The 25,929-nt window shown below is 36.7% G+C and overlaps 1 protein-coding gene across 3 annotated transcripts in view; it reads right to left on the reverse strand.

Moving 5' to 3' along the window:
• LOC101157513 (catenin (cadherin-associated protein), alpha 2) overlaps window positions 1–25,929 on the reverse strand; it is a 284,873-nt gene that overhangs the window by 126,755 nt on the left and 132,189 nt on the right. The window lies entirely within an intron of this gene.

A 25,929-nucleotide genomic window follows, 5' to 3' on the forward strand; every position in this document is an offset into this window, starting at 1 on the left:
TCATGATGGGGGCGAAGATTTATTTTAACCTCTATGTCTTTACATTCTGTCCTGGATTTCACCTGATGAGTCCCTCTATGCCCCTTCAGCAAGAAGCTGCGGAGCAAATTTGAGGTTGTGAAGCTTCATTTGTATAAATATTAGATGATGCTTGGCACAGAAGCAAGCACAGGCCTAACTATTGATTTCATTTCGGGCTTTTCTTAAACAAGCGAACTGGGTGAAAGGTGATGGAGAAGGACTCTGAATATTTTAAAAGCTTGAAGTCCTAAGGGCTGATATAAAGCACTTTACACTCCTCACTATCCCTACTCATCTTTTACTTCAATCTCCCTCTTCTTGTGCCTGGATGTGTGTGTTTGTGCCACACAGTGAATGAAGAGGAAAAACATCAATTCATCTACCTGACAACAGATCAAATCTCTGTTTGACCTAAGCCTGGTGTGATGATTCCCTGAAAGGGATATGAGCTCTCAGACAGTATCCATTATAAATGCCCTGATTGATGATGCTCTGTGAAAATCAATACGGATGATGGGTAACCAAAATGACCAAAGCAATAATAAATGTATTCATCCGTCTTTCACATTCTCCACTTTCAGACTGAAGTTTTGAAGATGAAATGTTTTATTTATAAAAAAAAAAAAAAAGAACTTCAGCGATTTGGAAATGGTGTCACTTTTACATACAGGTTAGGTCACTTTCTCAAACGAAAATAAATACATAAAATGACATTGTCGCTTTGCTTAAGGGTAGTCAGGCAGAGAAGTATCATAGGACACATTTGGAGCTCTTGGCCAACTACAGGATATTATTTAGAGTGCATTTTGTATGCTATAGGTCTGAAAGTATTTTACGTAGCAAAGGGGTGGACAAATAAAAGATCTTGAGAAGGGGTGTTACAATTTATCGATTAATCGAGGAATAGATTTGTATTCTTAGCTATATTTTCAGATTGATCTGTCTAAGGCAAGTTGTTATTGAATCAAATCAATCTATACCATTATAAAATTCCTTCAAATTGAAGTAAATTGATTATAATGATAATGGAAAATACATTTGGATTGAATCAGATTACGTTTATTTTTTATAATGTAAAAATGACGTGACATGAAGTGACGTCACAGAGGACAAACACATATGTGATGTCAGCAAAAAATGATCAACTCATCATTACAGTCCAATGTGTGGAAACACTTTGGACTTTACAACGATATGTGACCATACAGTGATTTAGAATATTCTAAAAATGTTTCGTTTGTTTTATTTGAATGTGGAAAAAGCTGTAGGACACTAAATTGTGAATGGATTTGCTACTTATTCTTGTTTAATATTTACACATATTTAATTTACACTTGATTGTCTTGCAAGAAATACAAGGAATCTGGAAAACTTCACCTGAACTGTTCAGTACCCAGGTGTTTATCTCTGTCAAACTGGTTGAATTTTTGGCCAAAGATATCCTGGATCAATTTTAAATCAGTAAATTGGATCATTTGAAAATAACCAGTATTAAATTTGAATTGTATTGCCAACCATGAATTAATACATGAATCAAATCTTTGTTAAAATGAATCGTTACATCCCTAATTTTGAGACTTTACGAGGAGCTGTTGCACATTTTCTGAGCCAAATAGGACCAAGAGACTAAAAACTTTGATAAAATAGACCATTGGGAGTCATACCTATGTTTAAATCTAATTTCAAATAAAAGGTAAAAGTGATAAAATGTTCAAATTGGGATTCGGCGTGGGTTCTTTGCTCATACAGTAAAGGTAGAAGCTAAAGAGTAATGCACAGCACTAATACAGAAAACCTGTAGAATCAATACCTGTAAGCCCCAGCTCAATTCCCAGTCTCTAAATGCAAGCCAGGATGCACCATCAATAACTAGCAACAGAATTAGCATTTTAAGAGCTTCATGTATTTGTAACAAAACAGCAAAACTACATTTACCGTTTCACAAATACAGTCGCAGACAATAGCCTCGAAGAAAGGAGGGAAAGCTTTTGAAGTCCTTGGACAGAGGGGTTCGTATATCACAGACAAAATGTCACTCTGCAGATCTTTAAGAAACAACTTGCATTTCAACAGCAAGAGGCTCCTTAGAGAGGCAAGCAGATCCTTAAAAAATAAATTAACCTAGCTTCTTGTGAGAGGTATCGATCCGCCAACATTCTGCTGTCTCATTGGGACTGGGACGGTGCTGCATAATAAACACTTAACACCCCCTTAAAATGGGTTGGAGAGCTAAATCATGGGTGGCAGCATCCACTGCAGTGGGCTGTAAGAAGCTTCTGATGACTAATGACAATGTGTGGGTGGCTTTCCACTGCTTCTTTTATAACAGGTGGCGTTATGACGATCAATATTCTAATTATCGTCAACATTATCTTTTAAAATCCAAATCCTTGGATGTGCCATTTTCTACGTTCCCATTTCACATTCCCTCTTATGTTTTCCTTTTAAATCCTGATGCTCATGCATGTCGCAGGACTAAAGATAAATCCTGATAGCCAGCGTGTTTGTTTAACCCACATTTATAGGCAGGAGATTAATTAAAAGAGGACATTGACAGGGAATTTTTGATCTTGATCTTTGAAGTAAAAAAGGCTTACATCTGCATCCAATTCCTTGCAAATAAACCCAGAACAGGGGCTTCACTAAAAAAAAAATATATATATATATATATATATGTAAATGAGAAAGGTCTACCTGGGCACTATAATTATCTCCATTACTCAGGCTATCTCCCCAGCAGTATACAGGCCCACTTCTTCATTTACATGCCCGGCACAGACGCAATGTTGAATTAATAACAGAGAGTCAGGAGTCATTACTTTTACATAAATATGGAACTGTAGGAAGAGCAGAAGTGCCTAAAAGTGTAACTCGTAAAAAAAAAGGAAGGCTGGCAGCTGGATGCTCCGAAATGGGAAGTCATCATAAAAATAATTATCTGACGTTTGTTGGAAATTGGCAATCTACAAATACAGTGAACTGAACTGAAAACCCCGGCGTTTCACAGACAGCTTCCATGCTATGTTTGAATAATCCTATGCTGATGTGTTATCTTGCTTTTAACATTAACAACGGGGGTTAGTCGGTGAGATAATGCGTGGGCCAACAACAGCTGGGCTGTCATCTGGGGCTCCATGTAACCTCCATAAGTGCAGATCTGGGTCAGTGCCTAATATTCAGAGTATTACCGGGGATGAACTACAAAGCTTCAGTTGGGGTGGGACACAGGATTTTCTATTCATTTATCATTGTTATTCATACTTTTATAGAAACGCACTGGTGAGGCCGATGAGATGCAACACAAATCTGAGTCGACGCGAGCTAAAAAGCCCCTGCACATCAAATCCATGCATTCATGCCTTTCTGTAATGCAATTCCATTTTTCACATGTCACACTGCATAGGGGGATATTGAATTACCACCTGGAGGTCTGTCTAACACACACTCCAAAATCTACAGAATGAAGGTAGAAGCTGCCACTGCTTGGTGTTATGCCCACCTTCGTGCGTCACTTTAGGTACAAGATTTTCGCTTTTCTGAAAAGACTGATATCTATGCATCTCTGAGCCAAATAGGCCATTATTCATTAAGGCTGAAACTTCATATCAGATAGGGTTACACAGAGACCCTGTTCTTGTTTATGTGTATAACAGTAAATCTGCATACGAACTTTAACACAGGAAGTTAAGAAGCAAAGTGTATCTTATGTTTCCTTTTTTAAAGAATTTACTTTTATACTCGGCACGTTTTTGCTTGTTAGAGTTACATTTCATGACAACGCACACAATTTTTTTGTATAGACATTTCTAGTTTTCCAGTTGTTTGCCTTTTTACTGGTGATGAAGGTGACAGTAGCTCTAACTTTTATAACACGAAAGCAAAATCACATTCAAATGACAAAACCCTCTTAGAGGTAAGAAGCTGTCACCCCACATCAAAATTTGGTTTGAAGAAATGTAACCTCATTTAGAAATGTAAGAAGTTAAAACGTAGATGGAAATACCTACTTAACTGTTTTTTTAAGACAATCTTTTGCCATCTGATCAGAAGATTGCAGGTTTGATTCCCACCTTGTGTCAAAGTGTCCTTGGGCAAGACAGTGACCCCACATTGCTCCTGGTGGTTACAGGTCGGCACCAGTGTTACCACAGTGTTAATCTGTGCACATATGTGAATTGGACTGTGACTGTAAAGCGCTTTGGGCCTTCTAAGAAGGTAGTAAAGTGCTATGTAAGTATACATTTGCCATTTTACCATTGAAGGAAAACCGTATGTATCACACGACTGTGAATTGGCATATATTTTTTTTAAATATTTTCATTAACCAAAAGCATGTGGAAAAATTTGAGACTTACTTTTTTTTCTCTCAAAACAGAAATGCAAAAAAAAAAAAATCACATTAAAAGGTTAAAGGTTTATATAGAAAGCTACACAACCAGCACCTCTCAGACCAAAACAAAACTCCTCATCTAACCTGAAGGCCTTGAAAAGCTTGTGGTAGTGCTCTTTATCTAAAGAGATTGAGGCAAGTGTTTGCTGTAGACCCATCTCTTTGTTGTGGGATGTATTAAGAGCTAAAAAGCTTGGTTGAAGTGACTCTTATAGGCTACCTTCTATTGACCACAACGGCGGGTACAGCAGAGACTGACGTACACGAACATTTGTGCAAGCTTCGCCGTTTCAGCAGGAAACAAATGAGCTTAGATTACAACAACATAGAAGAAGTCTAGCTTTGCTTTCTGATTTAAGAAAACCTTGGCTGGAAACATCAAGCTTGTAGTTTTTCTAACCGTAATGACATATATATATATATATATATTTTTTCCATAAATCACTTTTCAAGGGGGAATAAAACTTTAATTTTCAATTTGATAGTTTAGGGCAGTGAAAAACACAATCAAAAGTGTGTTAAATGATTTTTTGCATTCATAACAGTGTGACATTTGAACTGCATATGTGGGCTATTGACTGTAGATTTTAAGTTACGCTTATTCAACAAAACAAATCTATGAGTAAATGTTTGTGCGCGGGGAGAGTATACAATTTTAAACTGTCCCTCCACTTAGCCATGGCCAATATTTGCAAAGAAAGCTATCATAAATCATCTCCAGTGCTGTACAGGATGATTCGTAGATCATAGTTATATCACTTAAATTAAAGCTTCAGATATGGCTTCAGAGACAAGCCTCCCTCGACCAGGAGGGTTTCTTTTTGAGCTGAAAGTTAACACAGGTAAAAGGAAGTAAAAATAGGCGCCATTTATCATTTCCGATTTATCTGATCAGTGTCAGAATGAATAAATGCTTTTCTACCCACTCTCCCTGCTCCCTCTCTCTTTCCTATCTGTGAGGGCAGATTGGCATCTCTCCAATAGCCAATGAGATTGGCTGCATAAATGGAATAGCCCTGTTCGCCAAGTGTCAGCAAAGAAGAACAGAACCGGCTCAACATTTACAAAAGCGTTCTGTTAAAATGCATCCCTGGTGCAACAGGTACCTAAGAATTTGTTTGGGTAAATTTTGATGTTGTGGCGATCTCTGCGAGAAAGCTAATCCAACCTAGAAGGTTAACCATGATCACAAGTACTGTACTTACCTGTTGTGTTGAATCCAAGATGGGCAGATCCAAGAAGAATGCCAGAAGAAAGAGGGAGAGAAAAAAAAGACAGACAAAGTTTATTAAGTTCACTCTGCCGGTAACATATGTTTTTTCTAAAGGACATCACAAAGATTGCAGTAAGATGTAACAATCATTTAAGAGTTTAAATTCACCACATGATTACAGAAATAACAGCATGAATGATGCTGCCTTCAAACTCTACTTAAAAAAAAAAAAAAAAAAAAAAAAAACTATTTGACAAAGCGGGACCATGCTGCCTTAAATCTGTGGAGCAAATGTTGACATTGGCATTCCAGACGGTAAACCATGACGCTGAAATCTGCAAGTTATACCAGCTTTTAACTGCTGTAGTTCTGTGCACAACCAGTCATTGACACATTGATTTTTCTACTGTCTAGTCTCTTCTTCTTCCCACATTTCTTACAGAGCTGAATTCACAATTAATTAGAACCATATTCAACTTCTGAAAGTGGAAGACAATGAACATATCAAGATACTTGAACAACACAAATAAAGCTCAGCCTAAAGGCTTCAAGTTGTTACTGACACTCATGCTTTGCCACTTTCATTATTTATGTGTTTTCTCCCCCCTAAAAGTCCAGTACAAAATAAAAAGACATAAGTAAAATTCTCAACTTTGCGATGCAGAATAAGATGGCAGCCTTTGCATGCCCCCCCCCCCCCCCCCCTCCTCCTCCTCCCCAGCACATGCATGGTCCTAGTGGGACATTATGGTTATTTTATTCGCTGTTTGTAGGAAATTAATTCTGTTTATCAAGCAAACAGTGAAACAGTGAACAGTGGCCAATTTAAACAAGCGGATACCAATAACAGTCAACTTCTGTAACATTAACTCAGCGGGCATCATAATCAAAATGGTTGCTCTAAGCCCATGCAGCACAGCTTAGTAACAGTGTGCTGGAAACAAAAAAAAAAGGAACATTAAAATGGGCTGGAGCATGCAATCCTCCAAAAATGTATTTTGCTGCACTCTGCATGCTCCAAGGACATGCAACAGTAAAGTCAGGAGCACACACTGGCAGAATACTGAGTATGTGAAGCTCCTGGGCTGGGATTTCGGAGTCTAGCTCATCCCCCCACTGTCAAAAGATAAAATGCCTGATCACTGTTGATACGCAGAACCTGAGGGCTTGTTGAAAACACTGGGCATGGGAGCTTAAAGTGGGATTCAGGCACTGCACCATGTATGAGACAAAAATACAATAATAGAAATGAATGTTTGGGGTCTTCAAACACTATAAGTGATATCGCTTTTCACATAACATTTGCACTTTTAGTCTTAAAAAGTACACAATCACATACAACAAATATAAAACGTTCCAGAAAGTATAAAACAATTGTTGACAGACTTAAAGGAGGAACATTTGTTCATCTGGGTTGCTGCTGCATAGCCACAAACCCTGAAAGCATATTTATGCGGTTGCTGGGCAACTACAAAGTCAGCTGCTGTCCACTTCTGTGCAATTTTTTTTAATGTTCTTTTAATTGAAATGATAAAAAAGTCACAAAGTCATACAAGATTATATAATTCCTTTTATTTTATTATTTATTTTGCACTCCATTTACATTAGTGGCTCTGTTGCATAACACAAAAGCAGATGTTCTTGTGTGATTAGGAAGGACACAAAGAGCTGTAGTGACGCAAGCCATTACTTTTTGGTTTACTTATCTTGCAGGACTCCTCGACTGAGGTCATGCAGGACTTTTAAAGGAAAAAAAAACAGTTTGTTGCTAAACACAAAGTACTCTTTATGCATAAAAAAGGACTTGAAATTTTTTTAGATTCAGTGGATGCAAAATCAAAAGGAGACACAAAGTCAGAGTGAACAAAAATGCCCAAAAAACAGCCTGGCGTGTCACATTAAGCACTCCAAAAATTGAAGTTTTTTGCTTATTAGTAAATAAATGAAGCACAATATGAGTTTGAAATAAGAAGTGCAAGTAAATGCATAAAGAAAATGGTGGTAGAATGTGTGTGATTTCTTTGAACCAGTGAAGAACAAAAACATGTTTTTTGTTCTTCTTTTTTTTTTTTTGAGAATTGAATGCATTTGTATCCTTCAGGCAAACGGCTGTCCTTCATCACTGCAAGCATTTGGGATCCAATTGTGGGACTGGGAGTCTGAGTGGTTGTTTTAAAGCTGGCATTAATGAAACCCATGGGTCTGTGATGACAGAGGAGGGATGTCTGATGAGCAAGTATTCAGACAGTTCTGTACTTTTCTGTATTTTGGATGCCTAGGACGGCGAATAAATCTGAAGACACTCATGCTACAAGAGCAGCTCTTTTTCTTACAGAAAAAAAAAAAATCTGTCAATGATAGCTTAATTTAGGACTACCACTTCCCTAAATAATAATATCTATAATATCTAATAATATAAACAAATAATATCTAAATTGAAATAAACCTCAAATTATGTATCTGTGTTTGCTAAGACACTTCCTTTTTTTTTCAAATAAAATTTTCTTCTTTTTTGTTTTCATTTAAATCACTTAAAGATTTTACAACCTAAACATATTTTCATTTGTTTTCTCAAAACACTGAGTACATAAAACATGAAGTATTCTGAAGGACGTTTATTGTGTTTTTTTACAACAGAAATATTGTATGTTGCAGTGTTTTTTTTTCTTTAAATCTTTTAAATACTTTGCTCATTTTGTTATTGTTACCCAACTCTTCTGCAGTCTTTACCTATTAATTTATTATTAAAATAATAAGCCTTATTAGACTTATTGTACTAATAAATGTTTTACTAACACCCTATAAATTCATTTCTAATGCTTGTTAATGTGTTAGCAAAGCTTGTTAAGGAATCTTAATATAAAGTGTTACCTTAAAATTGATGTTAACTCACAACTATTTGATAAAACCAACAGGAACACAACAAAATGTCAATATTTGAAGAATAGTTTAGCACTGGTATTGTTTGAAACCAACTAGTTTATTCTCTATTGATCTTTTTTTCTGAATTATGTTTGAAAAGCATCGTGACCATGTGTACATAAAACTGCAGAAAAAAAAAGTCTTAAAAGGGGTATTTTGTGCTTAATATTACACGGAAACATTAACAAACGCTATTTTATTGTTAGTTTTTAAACTGGAAATACACAAGATTTAAAAAAAAAGCATTCTTTTGACTTGTTGAACACCAACACAAACAAAAATCCAAATACAGAAGGTCGTAAGCTCTAACTGTAACCTTTAGTGAGAGCGAGAGGAAAATACCATGAGTGAAAGCAGGTTGAAGGTTTGGAGGCCAGCAAATAAGCCATGCCAAAAGCTGACACCACCAGATGGTCCATACAACATGCATCGCCTTCAGCTAACTACCCCCACAAAAAAAAAAAAAAAAAAATACAACAGCAAAAAACCCAAAAGAATCATCCATTCACCCCAACCAAACCTCCTTTATTGTTAATCTCTCATTACAAATACATCTAAAGAGAGTGTTTTCCCCAGATGTGTGTGCTATTAAATCGTGCTTCGACTAAGAATTGCTTTCATAGAAGGAGGTAATGTTTTAGATCATTGAAGATCCTCCTTCTCTGCTGCATAAAATCCCATTGCTTTTATTGTACATCTTCTGCATTAACCTTATTTTAATCCCTTTAAAAGAATTTTTCTTCCCAGCATCTACTAACGGAGAGGTAAATGTACAGAACACATACAAAGCATATCTAACTATTCTTAACGTTTCCTTTTCCTGGGATGAAGCAAAAGTAATCACAAAGCAACTTTTCTCTGCTCCCTTTGCACGAGCCCACGCACCAACACATCCCACACACAGATTTCCTGAGGGGAAAATATGGGCATGTTACTGGCCGCAGTGTGGCAGACTCATCAATCAATCATTAATTAATGGTTTGGCCGACTCATTGAGACGCAAGCGGCTCTGCAGTCACAAAAAGCGGACAGATTCACAAGCCTGGCCTCCAGAACACACGTGGTAAAGAATTAAATCACAAAAGTCATTTCATTATACTAAGCTCCGATTCAGTTTCTGTAATCATTGTCTAAACGGTTTCGTTAAATATATAAAAAAAAGCGAGATAAAGCAAAGCTCTGCTCTGCCAAAGATTCTGTAATTTTGATCTGGAAAAAAGCACTAAAAATCCCAATAGGCACTTAAATCACATCAACAACATCATCATACTTGCATAAAATGAGCTTAAAGCTCTTTCGCCTCTTGGGGATATTTTAAAACAAGAAGGCTCTTTGTCCATTAAACAAGGAATCAACTAGACAATCACGTGACAGATGGGCTTTATGAAAAACCCTGGTATGCACATTTTAGGCTCTAACAGCCATAAGTGTCTTTGCAGGGGGTGCTGGGTGAAAAATAAATAAATAAATAAATAAAAAAGGGATATGCTCTCCGGTCATTGTTGTTTGAGAGGCCACTGAGCCTCTTGATCCCTGGGTAATCTCCAGCCATCCGTCTGAGTTATCACCTCTCCTGATTTAGGTCACTCTGGCTGCTTTTGGTTTTTACAGTAGGTTACCCACCATCCCCAATAGAGCATATACACAGAAAAACTAAATAGATAGATAAATGTAATGGTACCAAACCATAAGAAGGCAGCCTTGCCTTTTTGGTAATCACACAGGATAGATATTTAATTTGGCTGTCAGATCCAACTTTGTCATGGCCATAATGTAAAACCTGCCATGATATAGTGAGTAGTCCATTATTTGCAACTTATTAATAGTTGATACAACCTAAAAAAAAAAGGGTCCTTCTAAGATTGTTTGTGCTTATTTGCAATAGAGTGTATTTACAAATACTTCAAGGTCAAAACGTGAGTCTGCCCTGTTTCTAAGCGTGACTGCAGCCCTTGCTCTGACCCTACACCACTAAAATAATCATTTTTCGATTTGACATGTTTCTTCTAGAGGATAATCTGAACCTCTGATGTTGGTGGCTGTGATGACCCAAGCAGGCAACAGGAGGTGATGAAAGCAGGCAGCATAGGGGATTGTCTTAGTTTGTGTATCAGCATTCACCCGGTGGAATTCACAAGTGTGTCTGCTGTGCTGCTCTTGAGCAACAACAGACTTTGGAGTCTTTTCTCGATCCCGAAGGACATTTAAAGCAGGCAACACTTTGTTCTTCTAAAAGTTAAAAAAGTTTTCTTTCTTTGCTCTACTTCGTAGAGGATACATTTGTGAACAAAACTCAGTATGGAGTTGGATTTGCCACAAAACTTGTATAATTTTCTTTGTACCAATCCTTCATTTTTCAGTGGGCCGAATATTACTGTATAATTCCTAACTTTGTGCTATCTGTAGTTGCAAATCTCCCAGTGCCCATTTGTGTCTGTGTAGATTGAGAAAACATTGGGCCCCACTTCTAAAAAGACAGCCCGTTGACAATCAAAAAAGACCTGGCCTCAATGCAAGAGAGAAAAAAATTCAAATCTGCTTGTGTTAGACACACAGAAGAAGCCATGGAAGAAAAAAAAATAATAATAAAGTTCTTTACTGTATCAGTTGTTGAATGGTGTAAAAAAATGGTACTAAAAGGGCACTGATGATAAAGATTAAGTAGCATTAAAGGAGCATTATATAAAATTTCCCATTGCAATATTTGGTAGATGTGGACATTCTGAAAGATCATTACAGGAGTTTACAATTGTAATAAGTGAGGACCATCATCCCAATATCTGGTCATGCCATAAACCTTTAAGGATATATCAAAATATCAACCACGCAGCAGTTCACAAGGCTGAGCTGACTCAGCCTGACCTTAAACACATTTAACTATTTGCTGCTACGTCTTTGGTTTCGTCGGGATCAGACTGCAGCACAGTTGTTCCTCAAACTGGGGGGTTGCTTACATCACCTTGGGATTCATGGCTGCCTTGCTGCATATTATCCTTTCACTGCTAGCACCACTGTTCTTTCTCTGGCCTTTGGGAAAGACTAATATCCTGTCCTCTTTCAAAGTAATGAAAAGCATAGGTCAGGGAAAATGGATGGCAAACTCTGGATAAAAGAGCGATAGCTAAGGGGCCTGAATTGGGTGAGATTCCATTTGCCATTCAACTTTCTCTAAACTTTATGCTAATAAAATTATCTGCATAGAAATGGTTCAAATAAATGTATTCAAAACTGTGTGACCGGGCTTCTAAGCAAAAAGAAATTAGTTGTTCAAATAAAACTGTCATGACACGCCATAATTCTAAAGTTAAAAATGAAAAAAAAAATCACTCATAAAAAAGACAGATTGATAACCTCCAGGGTCAAACCCAATCTGGCGGACCTTGTTCCACAAACTCACATGGCTTTGACTTCAGCAAAAATGCCGCTAAAAACAGCATGGTACTGCCTTTTCAAACACAAAAAACACAGTCATTTTTGAGCATTAAAAAATATTGCTTTGTAGAAATTGACTTGCTCGAAAAAAGAAAAAACAGCTGAAAGGAAAGGTAATGCCAGGATCATGCAACTGTAGTAAAGTGGATATTTACATGAGAGCTGCTTCATAAACTAACAAGAGGAGAAAAATAACAAACTCCTAGACTCTATTTTTATAAGTCAGTGGCAAAAAATTCATTTTCAATGTTGCTCAAATGATGCATTTCATCCTTAGCTATAACAGGAAGCAGTTTTGCTACATCTAGATGGTTTTGTAATTTTAACCAAAGGATTTTGAGCCAACGACTATCCCAGTAAACAATTAAAAACCAATTTAAAAAAAAGAGAATTTAGAGGAGTAAAACCAGGAGCTTTTTTATGAGGTAGGGTTTGTAGAACCATGTCTCCAAAAACAGTAGTTATAAACATTTTGTATGCTTTATAATATATCCTCTATATTTCTGTGAATGAAAAAAAAATGGCCACCTCTTTTTTTTATTACATATGTAAGGCCTAAAATGATACAATAAACCACCTGAATTGAGCATTTCAAAACTACTACATCTACTTATAGAGTTTTCATAGCTCAATATGGACCTTTTATTCAAACTAGTACTATTAGGTGGCTGCTGAAGAAGAGATGCAAGTGACTTTGCATAACACTTGGATCCCACTTTGCGAGTACTGTGTTCACAGCCACCGACTGGAAAAAAAAAAAAAAAAGCTTTGCTGTGAAACTCAACAGGAACAAGTTGGTTAACTAAAGGAGTTCACGGCGTGTCAACAGTACACATGAAAATATGCAAACAGTCGTGAATCATGCTTTGGCTTAGTGTGGGTGGCAGTGGGGAAGCTGACCAACAATTTATGCTTTCTGAACAGCCTTCAAACCTTCATGAGCATAATTTCTGAAAAAGGTAACAGTTTCTGACAGTCCTGCCCACACAGTGGACTTTGAAGGCCTGCAAAATAAAGTCACTAAAACTTAAAACCAGGACAAACACGTGCATCATCTCTGTTTACTGTGTCACCATTATCAGTCAGAGGAAAATCTGAATAACTAATGATGAAAAGAAAACAAAAAAAGGAGACATTTATTAGTCTTTCCTATAGAGCATTGTAACATTAAAAAGCGTACAATTATTTTTATGTTGACACAGTATTTTGTGTTATTAATAGTCAAATCAAGCTTGTATTACATTATAATATTTTGAAGAATGTACATTTTTTTCTTCCTTAATTTCAATAAAGTGTTTTGAATGCAATGCTGCTTATACGGGTTTATCAGGTAATACTCAGACTTAAGTATCTGGTAAAGCTGTTTACATGTGAAGGTGCCGGGATAAGCTGTCTAAAGCTCAGCTAATGCCTGGAAATGGACCCCCAAATCCTGATGCATTGAAGAGGAGGTGTCAAAAATATAGAGCAACAGCAAAACAACCAGCCTGGAGGTGGTTTCAGTACAGTGGGTTACCAAATTTCCTCATGAGCGCAGGATTAATGACTCTTAGATGATATGTGCCTCACAGAGACGCCTTCCTGCTTTTGTCACACATTCTTTTCACACCACAAATACATTTCCTTCTGATGATCATCCATTCAGCTCTTCCTTAAGTGATCACATCTCGTAGATGTCTAATAAACTTCCAATTACAAGGACAAAGTCAATTCCATCAAAATTATTTTGGATTTCGACCAGCGTGCTTGTCCTCAGCACAGTGATGTCGTCCATTTTCCTTTAGTGAATATTGAGCTAGATAGCTTGGCGGCTCTGCCTTGTAATGATTTTTTTTTGGTAAATATCACCCATTGCAAATGACTTTTAAAGTTATTTTATTGCACAGAAATTAATACATTTGAAGGGAAGTGTTTTTTTTTCCACACATTATTCCTTTGGGGGTGTTAACCTGAGAGATGGACTTTGCATCATTCCTGGAATGTGAAATCACTAGCAAATCAAAAAAAAAGGGGCATGGAGCGCTGGCAGTGACACAGATGAAAACCTGAGAACACAATTTGCTCTGTTTTAACAAGAAATAACTCAAAAAAAACATAGTCTGAAACTGAATGTATTCTTACGGTTTATTTATTTTCATATTTTCTGTGTTATTTCTATTTTATTCTATATTAACACAATATGAAGACAACTTTAGGATCCTGATATTTAAGGTCAAATTACCATTACAGCTGCTGCTATGACATTTATACAGTCATTATTTCTGAGCATTTTATAGTAATATTTTAAATTAGAACTTTATAGTTTTTGACATGTTAGAATCTACTTGGAAATGTAGTTGTTGAACTGCAGCGCCTCACTGTCTTGGTTTGGGCCGTGCAGGTCTGGGACTTCTCTTCAGTAAGGTAATTAAAGCATAAATGCAGATGGAGACAGCCATTAATAGGCAACTTAGACTCTAAATGGAATGAATTTAGTGTAGTCATGCTAAATCTGGCATATTTGTCCTTATCCAATCAGACAAGGAGCAGGCACAAAAGAAAAGAATAATGTGTGTATGGATTTGCATGTTTATGAGGAGGGTAGGGGGGGAAAGGATGAGGGGCAGGAGAGAGACAAACAGAGAGGATGAAAAGCCTGGTCCCTGCAATGCACCGGGATCATTTGCACATTCATTCTTAGCTCAAGCTGTCACCTAAAACCTGAGCTATTCTTTTCCACCTAAACTCAGTTGTAAACATCCATTCTTTGTCCAGGCTTTCTACTATTTAAAACGATACAAGATGCAAAAAAACAAGCAAAGAAACAAAAAAAGCAGAAAAAAAATGAAGTAAATTACAGCAACATTTTAATTAAATCAATTTATCATTTTATTTAATATTTTAGATATTTACTCGCTTTGATTTGTACACTATAGAGTGATCAGCCTCTATGGAGTTTGACAGGTTGATGCTCAGAGCCTTTATTTCACACTTTAAATAAATATAACTCCAAAACTGTTATCTTTGCAAGACAGAAAATTGTGTACTGGATTTCATGCGTTTATTTTACAAAACATGATTTAAAATTGAAAACAATGAATTCAGCAATCAATGATAAGTAAAAACAATAACTTATTACTGTAACATATCACATATTGCTTTAAAAAACAGAGCTTTAGTTCCATTGATGACGTTATTTAAATTACAGTTTATTTTGATGTATTTAATTTTTGTAATTCCAATAGATTCTGAAGCAGAGAAAAGAATCTTTGAGTTGATATGCAAAACTTTACTAGTACTCTACTGCCATAAAGTGTGGCATATCGTTCAAATGGTCAAAGAGTTAAAGCAATTTAAAAAGCATGCTTTATTTTGTGTCGCTGGAAATATCTCAAATATTCAATCGTTGATACGTCAGTTGCATGATCAAAAAAAAAGAAAAAGAAAGTTACAATATTAAAGAAAATATATGCAAACAAGTTAAAAGAGTTAACACATATCTTACTGACTTGCAGGCGGAAAAATTTGAAAACGTGATCTTTATCACTCTTCAAAAAAGCAAAACAGAAATTGGTTAATTAGAAAATAGTAATGGCAATGTGCTTGTACATCAGTGATCTTAGCTATCAAAGAATTACTATTGATTAAAAAAGAAAAAAAACTCTCTTTGATACATAGCAACAACATTAAGAAGATCTCAGTGCACAAAAAGAAAAAGCAGAAAGAGCAAATCCCAGAGGAAGAAATAAAGTCTCAAAGTTAACTTCACTGCCATCTCTGTAGCTGAAAACATCTTGTATCGCCATATGGCCAGAAGGAGAAGAAAGATCAGGAGAATGTGAGGGAGACGCATGCTGGCGTACATGGCACCTGCCATCCACGCCATCCAGCATAATGAATTTGACACTGCATATCATCTCTGTCCTAAATAAGCCTGAAATAATGGAGACATCACGGTATTTGAAGGGTGAAGTGTCTTTGAGGCAACTTGATCTGCCAACAGGAAATATAAGATTATAGAACTAGTGGGATTATCTTGGAATGTTTACTTTTTAAATTATATTTATTCATTTAGTTTTAAATAATCAGACAAAAAATCTCTAAGATAAGAAAACTTGCTGTATAAAAAAGAAAGTAATACCAATTTATTTGGTGTCAAAAATGGTGTTGATGATCTGTTATAGAAAACAGTTATCCTTTTTTTTTGTAAGGCTCACCTTGCCCTTTTTTATTTAGTTACTTTGACTTCTACTTTGACTTGTTTGAGTCATGTCTTTGACAAAAAACAAAATAAGTATTGCCATATTTACTTCCATCTAATTCCCAGCACTTCCCCTGCGCTTTCATTTTGCATCATTGCACTACATGTCTCCTATATTATCGTGCGACCTTTCTTTAAAAAATGTAGAAAATCCCTTTATTGCATATAAAGATTTCAGGAGCACTTTCCCCTTCACTATTTTAGGAATACTGAATGTATTGTGTCATATGATCATAAGGAACATACTTTAATGCTTCACACTCTCTTTTAGGTATTTTTTCTGTTTTTTTTTTAATAGATTTTTTGTTCCTTTCAAAGCTTGTTTTTCTCATTTGTTTTTTATTTATTCTGAACATTATTTCAAGGTTAGGGCCTATTTTTTCCTTTTATATTAAGGTAGAAACAGAGTTTAAAACTAAAAGTAGTTTTACTACTTTGTTGACGATATGATATGGATATTAAATTCCTTGCAGAGACACATTTGACAAAATTAGTTGTTATGTTTTGGAAAAACAAATGGATCATTGTGTGCATAAGAGTCAGGGGGGGTAACCATTTTTTTTACCCCCATAAACCTTAAAAAGAGAAAACTCAGCTGCATCTTTGTATTGTAGACAACTAGACAGTTTTGTTTAAGGATGTGTGCATAAATATATAGGTTGAACATCGTCGACGGATACGATTTTTTTACAGAGTATTGAGAATAGTTAAAATTGATTTCGACTTGGTTTTCTCTACAACAGAGGGACTTAAATGCATCTATTGTTTTTTTTATTTTTTTTATTAATGATTTGCCCATGTTACCTACACAACATTCTGAGGGCTTTATTTTGTCCCTAATTTGTAGATCTCTGTGAAAAAAGAAGGAAGAATTACTTCAACTATTACTATGTAGTAGCAGACAACACTTAGTAGTAATTGATATGACAATCAACTTGTGGATGCAGATATTTGCAAAGCGTTGCACACTCAAGACATCCACCAGCCTAAAAAGATGTGACATGGACACGAACGTCCTTTAATTTGTTAATTTTCATTGCACACATATTCGTACTTTGTCCCAATCGAACGACCCTGTGCGAGTGACAGTGGCTTGTTGACATGTGCGTGTCCAAAACTTTTCACAACCTTTTCTGACACAAGCTAAATGTCTCACAGCTGGATAATAATGAGCGTGTTAACTCTACAGGGCCCCGCTCTCAAACAGGTCGGAAACCCACCTCCTAAACATGTTCCAGTCCATAAACCTTTATCGGTTACCACGCACTGCGACCTTTCCATTAACCATTGATAATTTATGTTTCATTAAAAGTAAAATCAGAAACAATTAAACCATATCTGATCAGTCAAGGGTTGATATGGTGTTGAATTACATTTTGAATGTTAACACAACAGGTCCGTTGGGTTAAAATTGCATATTCACACATGATATGCAATAACTGAATAAAAACATTAAAAAAAAAATAAAAAAAAAATTGTTTTGTTTCCATTCAAGAGTATTTTAAAAATTAAACAGCTTTTAAAGAGAAATGCTTTAAACCGTAGTTTAGGGGATTTCTGCTTCTGGTTCTCCATTTTGTTCACAACTATAATGAGTAGCCATTTCAAGAGAAAGTTTATTTCATGCAAAATCATTTGACTGAGCTTTCCATTACTCGAGGAATGTGTGGCATATGATCCAAAAATCCAGATGGGCTGAAAAGGATTTGCCAAATATAAGGGAGGGAAAAAAAATACAAGTAGAGTACACAGGAGAGCGTTTTAATGATTTCTGCACTTGACCATCGCGGGTGAATGTTTTAGTCCTGGCATGTAAAAATGGACCAGCTTGCAGCATTGAATAACACACAGAAGGGACATTAGAAATGCATTACTATCATTATTATTGGTGGAATTTTATTCACCGAGCTAAGGAGCATCTATCCTAAGGAGACGAGGCCCCAGTGCTTTTTAGCAACAGATGGTGAAATCTAGAAGAGGGCATTTCAAAAGCCCAGACATTGAAATTTACAACAGAAGCTTTGCTCATGGTGTCTATTAAAAAAGTTAACCTTTGACTCCCACTGATGCTGAATGCCAAACGTAGGCTAACCTTTTCTTTAAATAACATTATAGCAGCTTTTTAAAAACTAGAACTACATTTTTACTAATACGAGGTGTTAAAAATGCATTTCCTATCTAATAAAGTGGGTGTTATTTGGGTGTTTTGTGAGGTTCAAAGCAGCTAAAATTAAAACTTGTCATAAAAAATTTATAAATGAAAATATTTTTTTTTGTCCCCCCCGGCAATATGAAATTAAAACTCTATTTTTAAGGCTTTGATTGAACCTTAATTTCTAGAAAACCTGCATCCAACCTCTGATTTACTGCAGAACAAATTTCAGCTTAAGTTTTCCTGTTAAACTTTCCTTATCAACCTTCATACTTACAGCTGAGAAAATGTGGCCCTATTGTATTTCCGTGCCTTAGAACTTAATCTATTATTAACAAAATTAAAATGACAACAGAATTTTTTCAGGCCATCTTTTAAAATCCAAACCAAAAAAAAAAAAAAAAAATGTGTCCCTGCTGTGGCATGTCTCCCTGTAGTGCACCGGCTTAGATAATAGACAGGAAACCAGAGGTCGTGGGATTAAATTCAGCCTTGGGCATGGCGTATGATTGGATTTGTCTTCCACCTTTTCATAAGCCTTCACAACATGCACAGGTCTATCGCATTTGCAGTAATTTGTGCCTGCAAAATGTGCAGGCACTTAAAGTGCCCTTTTGTTAGCTCAGATGTACTGAACCAGAACACAGCTAGCACTGTCTAAATAGATGCTCAGGCATTCATCCTGCCATTTTCTATAGGCTGAAACCAATTCCACACTCAGACAACCGTGCTAACCGTCACACATCTGCACTGTCAGAGCCATAATGTGCATCCCTTAGATGGTAGAAGTAGACAAAAAAAAAACATGTTACATTATCATTTTGATGCATTTGTCAGAGCAAAGTGATATATTGCTACCCACCTACAATAGAGACGCATGACTCTTTTATTTTCAACTTTGGATTAGTCTTTTTGCATGTGGCATGAATGCACATTACTCAAAGAAAAAAAAAACCCTACTGGTATTCATCTGGGATTTATTGCAGACAGTGCCAGTGCAAATAGTTGGATTTAAATCATATGTAGATACGGTAAAGCCTGATAGAATCCTTTCACCCATATCCAGATCAGGGTGGGTGGTCTTCAATCTGACGAAACCACCTTTGGTCCCCCAAGGACGTGGTCGTGTAAAAAGCAAAAGCAGTCCACAAAGGTCCACACAAAAGTTACCTGTGTAAGTCGTTTTTCCTTTTAATCAGTAACGCTTCACCTAACTTGAAACCTCACAAGATTAACGTATGTCATAGAGCAATGTGTATCCAAAACGGGAAAAATAAACAAGCAAGAACTAAGCCGGAATTCGCTCCATCTATCCTGGTTAGAATGATCATGCTGGCATTAGTGAAGGAATTAGAGGGTGAAACCATTAGTGGAAACCTCTTAGAAAGTCTGATATTACTGCAGTTATTACAGAAAGCCAAATGCCATAAAACACATCACAAATGCATATTTGAGTTGTTGCTTTTAAAATCTGGTTGTATTGTTTAATGATGCTTCCCTGCCTTCTTTTAAAGATTAACCCTGAGTGCCCCATGACAAATGATAGCTCACTGCTTTGAGGTGGGCTCTGCCACCCAGACTCAGACAGTTTTTATTACCGCCATTAAAAACCAGGAAAAAAAAAATCACGATGCCTCCAGGGCCATCATAAGAGGAAACAAGCCTAGATAAATTAGATTGTTGGAGACGTATCATCATCTTCTGTCATTGACAAGTCATATTACAACAGTCATAGTCTGACATAGATACATTATTCTGTATTTTTTTTCGTTTTTTTTTTTGCATAGATTGCTTTGGCATTTCTTGACATGAAGTCTGTAAATCCGTAAAAATGTAACAAATAAAGCACTATAGCCCATCAGAGTGCATTCGAAAAGCAAACACCTGCAAACAGCTCTACTAAAATTGGATGTACTTTTTATCACAGTAAGCTAAACTCCCATTATATTTGCAGTCCAAATATTCTCAAATAACGTGCTCTTCCTCCACCTTTAACACAACCAACATTCTCTGGTTTCTAGTGGGTCCACCAGTCTGTAAACATTCGCACACGTGTTTGCATTCAAAGCCTCCTGTTGTGACAGGCAATTACAACCATGGAATTACTCCTCCTGACAGTACCAGATGACAAAGAGCAGCACCCCATACACTCCCTGTTGTTGTTTTGACACGTCGTCCTTAATCGTGTTTAAAACACAGAATGTGCCTACTGGAGTTCAATGCAGGCATTTTTTTTTAATGGAGGAAGGTACTTTAGAAAAAGGAGATGCTATATAACTGTTTGTCCCCAGTTTTACTGATTTACATCAACAGAATCCCATTTATGGTATACACACACGTTAAAGGACTGTTTGGCATTTTGAGCACTTGCAGAGAGGATGAAATATTTATGAACACCACAAATGGCTAGAAATAAGGCTTTATATTTTTAAACTGCAAAGTAAATAAAGAGAAAGAAAATAACCGTAATTGTAAGAAATGTGTTAGAATGGTTTGGAGCTACGTCAGATCAATGCAATTTACAGTCATTTTATGTACCCACAAGGGGGCCAAAGTCTGTGTAACCCTATGCCGGTCCCCAAGCAGGATAAAATACAAGGGTGTGTCAGGAAGGGCATCCGACGTAAAATGTCTGCCAAAACCACCTGTGGCAATCAGTGAAATCTGAATCGCTGTGGCAACCCCTGAAGAGATAAGCTGAAAGACCAACAAACAATTTACAGTAACTTAAACGAATTACACGAATACACATCGGTAATATACCAAATCAAGTTTGTGCAACGTTTGAATACATACACTGTAAAAATGTATTTTTTGTAGTTTGAGGATTCGGTTGAGAAATGATTGGATCACCTAAATGTGGGAGCATTGTAAGCCAGTGACTAAATTATTCATAATTCAACATTTCCATGCTGTGCATTGGGGTATGTAGTTGTTTTGAGCCTTGTCAACATTAGTTACATCCAGTATTCTCACTGTAGGTATAATAGTGAAAATTCTAGTGGATATTCAAACTTTAAATGTAAAAAAAAAAAATGTTTCAGGTGAAAAGATGATTTACTCTTAGGAAAGAAACACTTCATTTCTGAGTGCTTAATATTTTCAGAATGTCTTCCTTTTTAGTGGAGTCAGAGGCAAACGAGAGTATTCCATCCGGAACCGTGTCATTCTTTGGGAGCTCGCCGTTTGCAGGTCGGCTTGAATAGAAACTCACATCTGTTTACATTTCAGTACTGAAAGGCCAGAAATGATTTGTGTGTGAAGTGAATGTGCCTCCACTTCTGTGTGTGTGATAACAATTTCTGCCCTGCAGCCTTTGTGCCGGGCGATAGGAAGGCAGTTCAGTGACCTGCTCTCCGAAATAAATAAATAAAAACAACCTCCCGCATATTTCTAACGTGACAGTTGCAGACGGCGAACGTTTAGGATGACAAGTAAACAAACACTCTGAGGCTTTTAAAACCCCGTCAACATGTGAATCTAAGTGTCAGTAATAATAATGACGAATGGCTATGAACGCAAGTCAAACACATACATGGTAAGCTATCACTAGATAAGCAGCAGCACTCAACTACTTTGGGTAGTGCATAAATGTCAGGGGATTATCGCAGGGCTGAGAAGAGGCGCCCACCCACGGTTCTGTAGACGCAAACAAACAGAAAAGCATGTTTTACAGCAAGCAAAAGCACCAAATCTACACATACATAACAATGATATCAGTCGATTCATATATGGGTATGTATTGCATACGTTTAGCACATGATTTCTTTATTGAGAGGCTGTGACAAGTTGTTTTTTCACCTGATCATATTTATACATTAACAGCTCCAGAGTTTGAAGGAGGATAAAACGAAACCTTCACCTGTTCTTGGGCAGTAAAAATCACTAGAAGCTCAAAAGTTTTTAACCCTTTGATACCAGAGCTGTCATCAGCGGCAGGAAAAAACACATAATTCTTTGACTCTTCATGCAATTAACATAATTCCAACGGATTGTCAGGCTGCTTTTCGCTCCGTCACAATCAGCGTAAACACTTTTCTACTGCAAAGTGTTGCATGACAGCGCAACGTTGTTTTTCTCAGCATTAGAATCTGTTCATTGTGAAAATAGTTGAAGAGTTACAGTAATTCAACGACTCTCAGCATTGGAGCAAAAGCCCTGATAATAATGGGTCAAAAAGAAGATTTAAAAAATACGCATATACCTGCATATTTTTAACACCTTTTTGACCGTCAGTTAATCATTTACTTTAATTAAAAAGTGTCTACAAAATAAAGGAATACATAAAGTAGCACTTGTTATTTTTAGTGACTACCATTTACTTAGATGCTTTCATGACTCAGCAGATTCATTCATTCATCTACTAAACCTGGTTTTGTCCCTTTCCGGGTCACATGGTTGCCGGGGAGTCCTGGAGAGGTCGCCAGTCTGTCACATGGCCACATGGCCACAAATCACACCCCATGCACACTATCACCTAGGGACAATTTAGAGTGATCAATCAACTGAAGCATGTTCTGGAAAGTGAAAATAGGGAACATGCAAACGACACACAGAAAGGTCTCACATTGGTCCCCAGCCGGGACTTGAACCTGTCATGAGCGGGGAGGCTAGACACAGAGACGCGAGGCCAACGGGTTCAGGACTAAAGGTTTAATTAACAAAAAGCGCTGCCGAGCAGGATGACCAAACAAAACAAAACTTACTGTGGCAAGGGACATGGAACAAGGACGCTAGACAAGAAGACGTTAACAACATGAGCAGAAGTTAATGGACCAGCACAAGAGGAAGGCAGAGACAAGACTTATATACAGACAGGGCAGACAAGACACAGGTGAACACGATCAGGGCAGATGGGGACCAAAGGAAGTACAACTCAAGACATGACAAGACAGGAACCCTTTCAAAATAAAACAGGAAACAGAACCAAACAAGACAGAACAAGAACTAAAACAAAAACCAAGACAAAACAAACTCAAACCATGACAGAACCGGGGGCCTTCTTACTGTAAGGCCTAATGCAGATTCAGCTGTACAACAAATAATGGAAATAAAACGTCAATGTGGCATGATTGCTATTTGGTACTTTATGTAATTTATGTTAAATGTACGAGTGTGTAAGCGTTTTGTTTTTTCCCTTCTCTTTGGTCAGCAAATTATCCTCTGCCATGTCTAAATGTTTTGAAACATTTAGGTTATGGCTCATAATAAACACTAAACAACTCTAGCTGTTAAAATACCTATATATATATATATATATATATATATATATATATATATATATATATATATATATAATATTTTTGAATCAGATTTAATTTAGGTGTTTTGTCTTTTAAAGGATTTCTCTTTTTCTTTCGACTGCTCCCTTTCCTGATCGTCACAAGGAAATGATCTGCCCCTATCTACCCCATCTTCTGCCTTCTTCTTGCTCCTTTGTCCTTCCTCCCTATATGCGTGAACCCTCTCTTAGGTCTTCCTCAGAGCCTTTTTCCTGGCAGATGCCACCTCAGCATCCTTTTACCAACATACGTTTGAACAGGTCCATACCATCACAATCTTCTGCATTTATCTGCAAAACATCTAAACATGAGCTGTCTGTCTGTCTGTTGGATTTCTTCCTGATCCTAGTCATCTTCTTTTGCTGAAACTCTTATGTCACTCATCACACCCGGAACCGTCATCCACCTGTTCCAACCTGCTTGCATACATCTTTTCCTTTCTTCCCCACACTCTCTGTTGCTCTGGACTGTTGCCTCCACCTTCTTCACTTCTGCTTCCTGTAACCTCATTAGTTCTGTTTGTGACTAACATGACTGGCTTGGCTTTGGTTTCTGTGTTGGATGCACTTTCTGACAGGCATTTACTAGGACTTGGGGGAAGGCACACAAAAGCACCAGATTGTGCCCCTTTTGGTTGCATTTTTGTTTTAAAAAGGTTTAATTTCAATATTTTATGATTTAATTACTTAGATCAGAAAATAAAAGAAAAAAAGCAGAAAACTTCATTATGGCACTAAGAATAATTAAAGACACAAAATTGAACAAATATGTGATGAAGATTGAATATCGGCTGTTCTAATTGGACAAATTAGGACATGTTCTAATTTTTGGTTTCTAGATGTTCTTTTTCTTTGCATTTTGTTCTCTTTTGGAGGCAGAAATAGGTCCAAATAATATTATTTAATCCATACATTTTTTTTCCTTATTGAATGCTGCATTCTTTTTTTGGTTGATGCTATATTTGTGCATGGCAGACAGGGGCACATGTGGAGCCATACGTGCCTAATGATATCAGCCTCTGTTGCTTTGCACCAAGTCTCTGGTGAGTCACAGATAAATCGTGCCAAAAGGAAGATAGAATGGACTGTCACGTAAGTTCAACTGTACTGACAGGAGCTAAAATACAACAACCTCCTGCCAAAAAAACAAAAAGGTAGCCAAGAGCCCCATAACTGCCAGGGCTCACAAAAAGTCAAAAAAATATTAACAGTCACCTACTTTTTGTTGACGAACAAAAGTTTCAATCAGTGCGTCGCTGCAAATAATCTGTGTATGCGGGTTTCGAAATGAACAATTACTACCTGCCAGTTGCGGGTATTATTTTCAGTTTGGCGAGTAAAGGTCTAAAGGCAACATTAGCCATGTTAATTAGCCCTCCTTTTGATGGTTTTCTTTAATGCTCCTCCATGGTATGCCCATGTGACCTCACATCACTTTTGTTCATTCACCACCATGTATAGTTTTGGCTGAACAAGCAGGATATGTGATGATTTTTAACAGGATTCAAACAAAATTAATACATTAGAAAAACCTAAAATGGAGGTCTTTGTAAAGGTGGTAACTTAATTAAACATGTGTAATTTGAGGTTCATATGGTTATTTCAAAAAATGAAGGCGACAAACTGTTTTGTAAAAACTGCTCTGACATTTTTTATAATTTTTGGGTATTTATAACAATGTCTCATGTTATCTCAGACATCTGCAATATTGTTTTTGCTGCATTTAGGAATTTTTTTGATTTTTCTAAAGGGAAAGCAAATGAGAAACTGGCAAGACAAAATAACAGCAATACAATCTCTGTCCAATTCCGTTTGAAAAAAAACATTCAAATATGATGGAAATTGAAAAGCTGGAGACTCCACAGAAAATGTCAATTTTCATGAAATGAATGAACACTCCCTTCCCAGACATTTTGTAAAAAAAAAAGGGAAGATGACTTTTTTTTTTCCATTTACTCTCTCTTTTATTTTACTTTAAAGCTTCCTAATCATTCGACTTCAGGTGCATAGCAGATAAAAGAAAATACAAATTTACTTTAAGAAAACCCAGTTTTTTCACGCATCCTTTCATGAGATTGGTAATTTATGTCCAACTGGGCTGAGACTTCAGCTCCAATGTGATAGTTAAGCAAATGCTTGAATTTTCAGTCCCACTGAAACCTCTAATTTAGCTCCTTAGTCTAAAGGCACTCTGACTCTCCATCTTCACAGCCCTTTGAGAGGTCCTGCTGGAGGAACTGTGATTAAAGGTAAAGTAATCTTTTGTCTGGCTAGTGCA

Source organism: Oryzias latipes (genome assembly GCF_053564925.1).
Source record: "Oryzias latipes strain Hd-rR chromosome 1 unlocalized genomic scaffold, Olatipes_Hd-rR_3.1 chr1_Y".
NCBI classification, from domain to species: Eukaryota; Metazoa; Chordata; class Actinopteri; order Beloniformes; family Adrianichthyidae; genus Oryzias; species Oryzias latipes.